The 11,722-nt window shown below is 41.3% G+C and overlaps 1 long non-coding RNA gene across 24 annotated transcripts; it reads left to right on the top strand.

Annotated features, from left to right (window-relative positions):
• The first annotated feature begins 3,321 nt into the window (after window positions 1-3,321).
• LOC123128510 (uncharacterized) lies at window positions 3,322-11,112 on the top strand. Of its 24 annotated transcripts, XR_006463146.1 has the most exons (13): window positions 3,323-3,635; window positions 3,723-3,898; window positions 3,990-4,184; window positions 4,291-4,438; window positions 4,784-4,920; window positions 5,050-6,012; window positions 6,163-6,401; window positions 6,507-6,592; window positions 7,515-7,697; window positions 8,164-8,270; window positions 8,389-8,997; window positions 9,514-9,586; window positions 9,701-11,109. It is a non-coding gene; the product is annotated as an uncharacterized lncRNA (long non-coding RNA). The 24 variants fall into 24 exon arrangements; XR_006463147.1 differs by having other exon boundaries at window positions 3,322-3,635; window positions 8,389-9,586; window positions 9,701-11,112; XR_006463150.1 differs by lacking the exons at window positions 9,514-9,586; window positions 9,701-11,109 and having other exon boundaries at window positions 5,050-5,583; window positions 5,726-6,012; window positions 8,389-8,834.
• The last annotated feature ends 610 nt before the right edge of the window (window positions 11,113-11,722 follow it).

The following is an 11,722-nucleotide window of genomic DNA, read 5'->3' as shown; positions in this document are numbered from 1 at the left end:
GCGCTTCCTTGGTAAAGAGTCACGACACAATGCCATGCATCTTTGGCCAAGGCGAAAGGACGAAGATGAGGTAGGTCTTCGGGTGGAATTGCATCTTGAATGATGAAGAGAGCATTCTCATTGAATTGATTGTCCGCGGCTTCTCAAGGAGTGAAGTTGCTTGGATCATGTGGATAGAAACCTTCTTCAATGATTCTTCAAAGGTTAGTGTTCACATGATTTAAATGACGTTTAAAGCGGTAAACCCAAGAATCAAAATCCTCATTTTTCACAATCTTAGGGGAAGGACCGACATGATTTAAATGAGTGGAAGGAACCGGTCCACCATAAACAAGTGGTGGTTCCACATGGGCAAAGATGTCGGTGCCATTCTTGCCACTAGAAGAAGGAGCCTTTTCACTACTAGCTTCCCCCTTATCGGGGATAGCATCCGTCACCTTGTTGGCGGGATCATCCACTTTCAACGGTGCGGTGGATAGTTTAAGCCCCTCAAGAAATTTAGTAAACATGCTTTCGACTTTGGTCGTCATGGAGGTTTTCAATGTCTCCAAGGCCACATTGAACTCCTCACGAGAGACCGAAGTTCCCCCATCTCCCGTAGACGAGATCAGATTCATACCGGAGTGTTCCTCCACACCGTCTACGGTATCAACCATACTCTTTGGACGGTAAAGTCCTTAATAGAGAGACGAGGCTCTGATACCAATTGAAAGGATCGATATGATTGATTAGAGGGGGGGTGAATAGGCAACTAACAATTTTTAGCTTTTCTTTAACAATTAAACTTTGCATCAAAGTAGGTTGTCTAGATATGCAACTAGGTGAACGACCTATATGATGCAACGAGGACAGATACACAAGCAAGCAAGAGATATGAAACAAGTAAGCTTGCTCAAATAAAGGGACGAGATAACCAAGAGTGGAGACGATGGAGACAAGGATGTGTTGCCGAAGTTCCTGCCCTTTGAGAGGAAGTACGTCTTCGTTGGAGCGGTGTGGAGGCACAATGCTCCCCAAGAAGCCACTAGGGCCACCGTATTCTCCTCACGCCCTCACACAATGCGAGATGCCGTGATTCCACTATTGGTGCCCTTGAAGGCGGCGACCGAACCTTTACAAACAAGGTTGGGGCTCTCTCCATAACTTAATTGGAGGCTCCCAACAAAAACCACGAAGCTTCACCACAATGGAATATGGCTCCGAGGTGACCTCAACCGTCTAGGGTGCTCAAACACCCAAGAGTAACAAAATCCACACTAGAAAGTATGGGGAAGTAAATATCCTTTGGTGGAAGTGTAGATCTAGGTCTCCTCCTTCAATCCCTAGCAAATCAACAAGTTTGAGTGGCTAGAGAGAGAGATCGGGCAAGAGAGCTTGAAGGGCATTAATGGTGGAGTGAGAGAGGTCAAAAGTGGGAGTGGTAGGTGGGAGAAGCTCCCTTAAATAGTCACCCACATTTCCAACCGTTACTGCATTTTTTGCACTGCAGCGGTACAACCGGTCCTCGTCCCGGTACAACCGGGACTCACGGTGTAACTGCAGAACCCTACCAAGCGGTACAACCGGACAGGCGGGCGGTAGTACCGGCTAAGAAAAATAACCGGACTAACCGCCTGGCTACCGCACAACCACCGCATCAAAACAGGAGCTTGACCGGTACTTGGGCGGTGCCTGGCCGGAACAACCGCATGGCCTTGAGCTCTTGGGCGGCTAAGTTCTGAGCGGAAGAACCGTTCGGACCACCGGTGGTACCGGTCATCGTGGACCAACCGGGCCACTACCGCCCAAGAACCGCATCAAACCAGAAGCGAGAGTGGTACTTGAGCGGTGCATGGACGGAACCACCGCCCCAGCTGTTGCAGAGCATGGTGGCGGTACCACCGCCCGGAGGCAGCGGTACAACCGCTCGAGCGAAGCTGGTGAGCGACAAGATCCAGCGGTACAACCGCTCCAGAGAGCGATACAACCGCTGGGTAGAAACAGTGAGCAGGAAAGAGGGGAAGAGGCAAGGAAAACTCTCTCTCTCGCACACACCTGAGGAAGGCAAAGAGAGGGTGAGAAAAGTGTACGTGAACTGATTCCCCCAGAGCTTCCTAATAAGGATTCCCTCTTGATAGTACGGGTACTCTACGACCAAAGAAAATAAAAGCGTAGAGGACACATCTTCGATCTTTTCCTTCGAGAGGCAATAGCAATTCGATGTAAGCCTAAGTATCGAGAACCTGAAACATATAGCATACGATTAGATCACAAAGGGTTGTCATCATCATCCAAAACATAAAGTAGGGAAATGCCCTTTCATTATATTTGTTTACAGAGAAAGTACATCATAATCACACCCACAACTTAAATTAAACTTTGGTTGGTCGACCAAATTTCACCTATGCGATGCAAGGTCCATGACGTGAGTCATGGCATTTTCACTAGTCCTTGGTCTTCGGTGATGAGCAGCCACGGAAGATCTGCCATATACATCTCGTTTACATTAATAACATTTTTTATACTCATTGAACACTTTTCAAATACATTATTAACATTTTTCTTGATACATATTTTCATGCCTACTTTTTTCATCCATATTTATTTATTTATTTATTTTACACATAGGAAACATTTTTATTATACACATTTGACATTTTTTAGATATATGTTTTGATTGTAATTTTTTCATACAGATTGTACATTTTATTTATACATAAGAAACATTTTTCTTATATATGTTCTTCAAAATTCAAGTACATGATTAATATTTTCTTTGAACATATGTTTTGTCAAATTTCGTTCATTAATATTGTACATTTTTCCTATACATAAGGAATATTTTTACACACATTCAATGTTTTTCAAATGCATGATTAATATTTTTTATATATGTTCAATATTTTTCATATACATACATGATTATAATTTTTTAATATATACTCACTCGCCGTGACCAAGACATAGAATTGAGGAGAATTTTGAAAGAAAATACCCTTCACTAATTACATACTCCCTCCGTCCCATTATATAAAAGCGCTTTTAACACTGCATCAGTGTCAAAAACACTGTTATATTATGGGACGAAGGAGGTAGTTAGCAACTTAATTAGCGGCTACTAAATAACTAGTGTAAGGCAACTGAATCTCGCTGCCCCATAATAAAATCAATCAGTGGGATGAGAATGTGTATGCAATCAGGCAGAGATATTCCTTTTCACTACATTCCTATTGACGACTACGTATTAATCTCTACTTTTAATGGAGCAGTTGGTAGTCTCCCCCGGTCAATTTTCGTCTTCGATCCCACCTCCATAGATTAAAAAACTGGTGCCTCCATACTCCAGTCCCCTCGCACGCCTCGCACTCCCATGCCTCAACGAAAAAGAACCAGCGAAAAAACCTACGAAGAAAAAACAATGAAAAAAAAGCAGGCGACTCGCACGCACGAGCGAGAGTGCCCTCGAGCGAGGCCTCCAGATTTCGCCGCCGCTCTCGCACTTGCCGTCGCCGATGCCTGCGCTACCTCGACGGAAGCCATCGCAAATCCATCCCTTCGCCGCCGCCCTCGCGCTCGCATCAAGGATCGAGGACTCCAGAGTGCCCTAAATCCCTGCGCTACCTCCGTTCGTCGCCGCCGATCTCGTCGCTACGTCGGTGAGAAATATTTGTCGCCGCGGAACCCCTTGCCATCGTGGATCCCTTTCCAAACGCCGATCCGCTTACTCCTGCTTGTGGCCCCAGCTCGCCACGGGCAGGGATCGGCGTCTCGCCGGCGTGGAGCGTGGCAGGGGAGAGAAGGGTGGGTAAGATCGGCGGGGCAGAGTTCATCCGGAAGGACGGCGCGGTGGACGACATGTACGGATACCTCAACTACCTGTCCCTTGAGTATGACTCGTCTCGGACACCAATCCTGCTTGGTATGAATTTTTGGCTCTTTCCTTCCTTCTCTCCGTTTAAAACTAGAAAGGTTGTGATGCAAAAATTCGATTTGTTGCTACCTGTATTCAGGCTGATCTGCTATGGCTGCGGTTCCTTGTGGCAGAGTTCTCTATATTCCAATTAATTTGAAAGCAGATGATAAACTCTGATCTGCTTGTCCATTTATACTATATCCCAGATCTCATTTGTGCCTAGAATATGAGCTTCTTCACGGCAATTTCAAAGTTACATGTACCATAGTAAGCCAATCAAAATCTGCACCATGTTAGTCTGATGCTTTCTTACCCGCTCATCCTGAATTAGTAGGCATTTTCCAATAGGATCAGCTTTGTTGAAAAAACTCACTTGTATTTTCCATGTTTATTTGCAGGGTATTTTCAAGGTCCATGCTTCAAATATAAATAAGATTTTGTCCTTCTATCTGAAACTTGATCTTCTGCTTATGTTTGCATTTGCTATCGATGATGTGAATTTGAGCAAATACCCCACAACGTTTTCACTGAGTTTGGATAGCATATGTAAGTTTTTTTATACAATATTTTGTGATCGAATATGTGTTTTCCCAATCTTTATTAGATGTAATGGAATGCTTGATTATGATGGCATTTTATTTTATTTTTTCCCAATCTTCCTGGTGCGAAGCAACAAATTTGGATAAAAAACATTATTTGTTTAGAAACATATTTAAGTTTATCTGTAGATATTAATATTAGCTTGAAATTTGAACAAGAAATAGTTTCTTAATACGTATTTTAAATTTGCAATACACTTGTATGTACACTGCCACTAACGGTGCTCTTGATCATGTCAAGTATAAGTACTTATGGTGCATGCCTTAATCATTGGAATGGAATGAATACCAGTTTATGTAGGTTGGTGAGAAGCGAGGCCGACTCATATTTGATGAAGAATGATGTGCAACCAGTAAGAAGATTAGGACGGGTATTCCAGTAATCCCGTGGATTAGTCTCTATAGTTGTTAGCAGCCTATAAAGCAGAGGTATCTGTGGCTAAATAAATAAAAATTCATGACTTACTATTTCACAATATTAGTTTCCACTATAGTGATGCTGACTAAATCATGCTACTTCTCATTATTGCTTTGTCTCTGTTTATTGCTCGGTAGCAGGGTATTCCCATTTAGAATATGTTCGTGTGCATCCACGGCCCCACCCTCTCTGAATTGGGGAATTTCGACCTCCTCTGGCACGCATGCACCCACGTACTGGAGCTCATGATGGAGCAGCACTAAGGCTGATGCTGAGGGGACACATATGGACAGCGCCGCCTTGCGTCTCAGCAACTCTATGGCTCGCACCTTGATTCGTTCGCTGACCTCCTCTGGCGCGCATGCACCCACGTACTAGAGCTTATGAATGAGCAGCACTAAGGCTGATGCTGAGGGGACACATATGGACAGCGCTGCCTCGCGTCTCAGCAGCTCTATGGCTCGCACCTTGATTTGTTCGTTGCCACACGCCTCAACTGCTTGGCGACGCGCACGATTGGTGGAGCCACCTGCCACATGACTTCGCAGTTCGCGCCTATTTTGGTTCTTAAGGTTCATGGCCATGATTTTTTTTGGAATGCAAAATTTGGTGCGAGTTCATATGAATCACACAATGCTTCGCATAAGTTGGTGCAGATTTAATCGGGAACTTTGGTAATACAAATCCCCCTCCATTGCCTCTTTTCATAGTCAGTCATCGTTTCTATTTCGATTTTGGTAGCTATGCCTATCCTTGTTATAGATCATAGGGTTGTCATCTTCACAGATCATGATATATAAGTGATGCAAAATGCAGATGACCCACAATCTATCTGAAACTATTTATCTACAGTTGTGTTCTTTTTGGGGTATCTGAACATGTCCTAAAGATTTTGAAGAAATGGATAGCCAAAACGGTGGTGTCTTTGGCCAGATGATTTGACCATCATCTATGATCTGGAAGAAGAACCTCTCACACAAACATGTATATTTATTTGTGAATCCAATCATAACCAGAATGTATTTGACCTTTTACATTTTCCGACAGAAAGTATGAGCACCTAAATTTCTTGGAATTCAGTAGCTCATGTCTTGGATACATAGGTATTCCAGTCACTCTAAATTTCTGTATGTTTTCGCATATAATTGTCAACTTTTGTACTGCGCATGCTCCCTTATCTGTCTTCTCCATGTTCTCCGGCTGGAATATAATTTGAGAAGAGACTAAAAGTCTGTTTTCTCCATGTGTACCAGCTCTGGAAGATAATTTGGGGAAGAGACTAGAAGTCAACAAAATGTGTATTGTGATTCTGGTCTAAGAACATTTTTTCTTGTATAGCATGTCTTGGATGAGAAAGGTCGTGAGAACTTCAATGAATACTTCAGCACTGCCAACAGATGCTGACAAAGATGAAAAAACATGAGGTTGCTGACAACATTGAGTGTGACTTGCTTTTGGTGCTACTGCTGCTGAAGACAAGCTCCAGAAAAAGGTATGCATTTTATGAGTTTTTCTGGTTTATTCATTTTATTCAAATGCATTCTAATTAATATTAAATAGTTATATTTCATTTGTGTGCATGTGCTTTTAAATTCAGGTACTAGAATGCATTGAAAAGCTCCCACAAGCAGGAATTAAGTTCTGTGTGCTGACTGTGACAAAATGGATAGCTATCAATATTGGGTAAGTATTATATTTTCACATGGAAGGGATCTTTCTTGTAAAACTGGTTTCTAGAAGTCTAGGCTAGCTATTTATTTTTCTCATTCATGTTCTTGTTCAACTTAGACAATAAATTATTATGCAGATAATCATCATCCCGGAAGCACTTGCACCACTGCCTTGAGAAAAACAGAGTGAAATAATCTATTGCCGAGTTGAACAGATGATCAAACTGCCTTTATATTTAAAATTATCGCCTATGTAATTTTTTTGGATGAGTATATTTACAACAACCATTCATAAATTTTACAAAAAGGAGTTCAACACAACAAACATCCACATTTGGAATTCTACTCTATGTAGTCAAAACCTTAATAATTACTTCTTAGTGGTTGATCTCGGCATGGGAGAGGGAGGGAGGGACGGTCTTTTAGTTTTACCATTGAAAAAGTTTATTTTTCTTGACCACCATAAAAAGGTTAGCGATCTTACATTTTGACATTTTTTTGCAAACCATGTGGATGGAATTTATTTCATCATAGGACATACCTGTTAATATTGTGAAAGTTTACATGAGAGGTAGGGTACTTAAAATGGTAAAAGTGATTGCTATTTTTTCAATAGCTTCAGAAGAACACGTAGGTTTTTTCATGTTTGCAAATCATACATGGGATTTATTTCTTGAGGATATTTGTTTTGCGAAAACATGGGATACTTTTTTCTTCTGACTACTATTCTGATTTATGAATGATGGTTTTAAATAAATCAAATTGCCATAGCAGATCGGTAGTTAATATTTATGTAGCTTCAAGCTTTCTTTTCTTGTGCCTGATGATCGTAGTTGTTTGTGCAGCTTCAAGGTTTATTTTCTTTTGCTTGATGATAGCAAGGTTGAGTAGATTATTGCCACACCCTGATATGGACGGTCGTCCTTGTATTTCAGGTTCTTGATTTTTTTTGATCGAATCACTGGATGTTTCCCTGGTTGGTCTTATGGTGAGGATCAGATAGTTCTCTTTGATGATGATGGCACCAACACAGAAGATGCAGCTTGCGGATCCCACGGCAGGACTCGGATGATGACGATGAACCTGACTACCTATTGCAATCTGAACACCTAAAGAAGGTTCCTATACTCCTCCATATTGGTTAACATTTGCATTGTTTCACCGTCGTTAAGTTATTTGTGTTATTTTTCAACCAAGCTATTACCAAGTTATGTTGCATCTGTGTTGCTAATTTCGTCTTTGTTAATTGGGATGATGCATATGGTAAATTGGCCATTGGTAGGAGGCTGCAGCTAAAGTTCTAGCTGTTAAATTTTTATTTTTATTTGTAGTTTGCAACTACTTTTTTGGTATTCCAATTTTCACTTATGTAGTTTTTAGAGATTCGCACTGAACACTTCTGTTTCAGTTCATTTCTTGTCTTGAATGAGTTCTTTTGTATGTATTCTTCTCATTTTCGGTCCAGAAACTAACATCTGGACAACAATTGATATTATTAACCATATAAGAAGTTGTGTGATTGAATCAAGTTGCACAAGAAAATCACAATTTCCTGCTGATGTTGAGGTTCCTGGACTGCTGCAGTTCTTGTTCTACGGTGACAACGTCAGGCGCAAGGCGGTGGTGGAGACATGCGCGGACGAGCACGTGCAGAAGCGAATGGTGCTCCACGGCTGCTGCTGTGTCATCGGGTAATAAGTCCGTATACAACTTTACTTCTACATGAGTTCTCTGCTTCTTGCACATGTGCTCTTCCTGACTAACGTACACACACTAAGTAGTTTTTTTCATTTGGGGTTTCCTTCACAGGATGAATCCCAGGGCTCTCAAGTTGTCGAGGTATTTCTGCCTATGTTGTGTACATCTTAGCAATGTGTATGTGTAGTCTCCAAGGGTAAGAACTATATTGCCCGGTCCAGTCACGTGGTGTGTATTGGTGTTTGGAATTCAGGCATGTACTCATTCATACTGAAATTGAACTCTGAAAGAACTGATCATGTTGTACGGTGTTGTCTCTAGGCCTACCAGTTCTGGCAGTTTTCATGCAAGGAAAATAACAGAGAATTTCCTTGAATTTGGTCAAAGTTTCATTTGTTTTGTCATATGAAGATGGCCTGACGCCTAAGAAGTCACATGGGAGATAAGGCTATCCCTGGATTTGAACTCTGTAGCCAAACATTTATATTAAGTTCGGTGTATTGAAATATTGGCTGCAATTTTCAGTGCCGAGGGATTGAGTTTCACTTTAACTTTTACTAACAGATATTAGGTGAGAGTGCGGAAGAAATAAAGGTTGCATATGACATGCACGAGAGGAAATCAGAGATGGCTCGGCGATCCCAAGGCAACATCGATATGCAGCATATAGCTAGGACGTCTGGGGTAGTATCAGAAACGACCGCGTAAAGGGCCTAAACAGTAAGCAAAAAATCTGCTTGTCAAACAAGCATACATAATCATGTTCTATATGAGTTTTTGGATTAGTAACCTGTCATGTGCAATTAAGAAAATAGCAGCAACAATGGTAAAAAGATTAAGAGAAAATATGTTTTTGCAATTGGGACAATCATGTCAAATACTGAGAAAATCTGGTTGCGCAATCGGGATATGATCAGGTAAAAAATAATATTAACAATATGTAGTGCTTAATTTATTTTTATGTTTGGAGACCCTTGAAAAGAATAGAAAAGAAATGATTAGATGTTTCCATGCTAGATCTATTTTATTTGTTTCACTACTGCAACAGTAACATGGAATGAATAGCAAAGAGTATGAGGAAATTTGATTTACAGAAACCGGCAAAAAAAATCTTGAATTAGGGAAGTAATAATGCTTAATTTATTTTTATATTTGGAAACCCTTGAAAACAATAGAAAAGAAATGATTAGATGTTAACACCCTAGATCCATTTTATTCGTTTCACTATTGCAACAGTAACATGGAATGAGCAAGAAAGAGTATGACGCTGCGTTTGGATGTCTCCATTGGTGCCCAGGAAATGGATTTGGTAATCATGTGACATCAATACAGCTGTTTGTCTGGACACTGAATTCGTATTGGAAATGAAAAACCATTTCAGACCTATTTTGGCTACCACGTAAGTCTCCCTTGCATGTTTCAGAGGGCTACCCCTTCGAATTGGACTGAAATGGCCAACCTCCCGCAAAACGTACCTGTTCGAGCCTGCTACCAGAAAATAAAAGAGAGAAAGGAGCGAGAGGGCGACCTCGTGATGACCTAGCAGGTAGCGGGCGGGTGGCCGCGGCGACCTAGCAGGTGGGTGGCGGCGGCGACCACCATGGAGTCCGACGGCGTCAAGGATGCCCTCCTCCCCGGTCCTTTCCCTCTTTCCCAACTCCTCTTCTCCGCCCCACCGAGCCACACCCCTCCATGGAGGTCGGCGGCGGCCCAGGACCGGCGCGCCCCGCTCCCATATGCCACTCCGTGTCGTCCTTCCCGGCCACCATGCCCCGCCCTCCTCGGCCACGCCCCACCATCCTCTGCCCCTCTTCTGCTCCATGACCGAAAGAGCTGCTGCTCCTCTTCTGCTCCATGGCTGAAGGAGATGCATTGCTAGAATATTTGTTATTTTACTGCTATTTCATTTAATTATAGTCGCATGTGATCAGATTTCATTTTTGAGTCATCTAGAACATGGTATAATTTTCATGGTAATATAGCTATGCAATTCCAAAGTTTGTCATCCAAACATGATTTGGTATTGAAACCTCAAAGGCATTTCAAGGAGCAATTCAGTGGACAACCAAACATGCGATTTCATATTCGTGCCATTTCAGTTTCCTCACTGGTTTGAAACCAGCAAATTTGATAAGTAATAGATTTTCTGTTGTAGGTTTGTTTTCCCTTTTGCGGAGTTGCAATAGTAACATGCAATTGTAGGCTACTAGATGGAACAATCATGAAAGAGTAGGAGCTAACTTTATTTTGAAAATAGGAAGGTTAGATTTTGCAATAGTATAGCATGCCAACATATTTTTCATAATAGGAATGGTAGCATTTTTCATAACAGTAGTAATTCCAGATTTGTTAACTTGCGGATCAAGTGGGTAGGCTTCTAAAAAGGCAGTTGACTAAAGATGAGCAAAGGGTTGTGTACGCTTAGAAAGGATGTCTTGGAGAGTGTTGAATGATGGAGGGACAAAGTAGGTGTCGGCTTTGGCTTGTGTTCCTCTTGAGACTGTGCAACCCAACTTGGAAAGAAGGCAAGAAGGTGGTGGCATACAAGACATCAAGAGCAAGAAACCGATGATTTGTGAATGGAAGAGGATCAGATTTAGTTCCAATGTCAGAAACCGAAGATCTCTTACACAATAGTTTTTGTGTAAGAGAAATTACCGTCGACAACCAGAGTATGATCTTGATAGCTTGAAACAAGGTAGACTATCTCATGACCTTGATTTGTATTAGAGTGTGTATGTGTATGTATAAGTGTAAAACATATTCATACTATTTATCACCTGTAGTCATTGTTGTGCATTACATCTTTAAATTGCCACCTTTATTGTCTTCATCTGACGATAGCCTGTTGATTTAGTATAAAGTTAGTACAAAGTTGAGTCACTTATTTTGGTACGGAGGAAGTACTTTACATAGTTGGCTTATATTGAAGACCACAATAGAGTTGGAGGTTGACCGGCTATTGTGGGATAAAAGGATAACAAAAATGCCTATGTATCCTAGAGAGGTGAGGGTGAAAAATATACATCTTATGGGAGGTGGGAGTAGGTGCAAGTTGCTCTCGGATGAATATTTCGATGCATAGTTTTCTTTTTGTAAGGAAACACATCAGCATGTCGTAAGAGTGAGGTTGAGAATGACCGGGAATAATTTCTCTACATTAGCAAATGTGAAAAAATGTATTTCATTAGAGATGGCTTTGCATCAAATTGCATAAGCGAGCGATTCATATATTGTTTTCATCAAGTTGTATAATTTTTGGGTTAGGTAGAAGGGTAAATGCATTGATTGGTTGCTTTAAGAGTTAATAATATACTTTGTTAGTTAGGATAGAAGGGTAAATGCATTGGTTGGTTGCTTCAAGAGTTACAGACACAACGGCATATCAATTGCATGCATAACAACGGACATTATATTTTTTATTTCATGGTAATGCACAACATTC

This window comes from Triticum aestivum, chromosome 6A, assembly GCF_018294505.1.
Source record: "Triticum aestivum cultivar Chinese Spring chromosome 6A, IWGSC CS RefSeq v2.1, whole genome shotgun sequence".
Classification (NCBI taxonomy): Eukaryota; Viridiplantae; Streptophyta; class Magnoliopsida; order Poales; family Poaceae; genus Triticum; species Triticum aestivum.
Note: the sequence above shows the minus strand (reverse complement) of the source record. Positions and strands in the feature narration are given on the sequence as shown.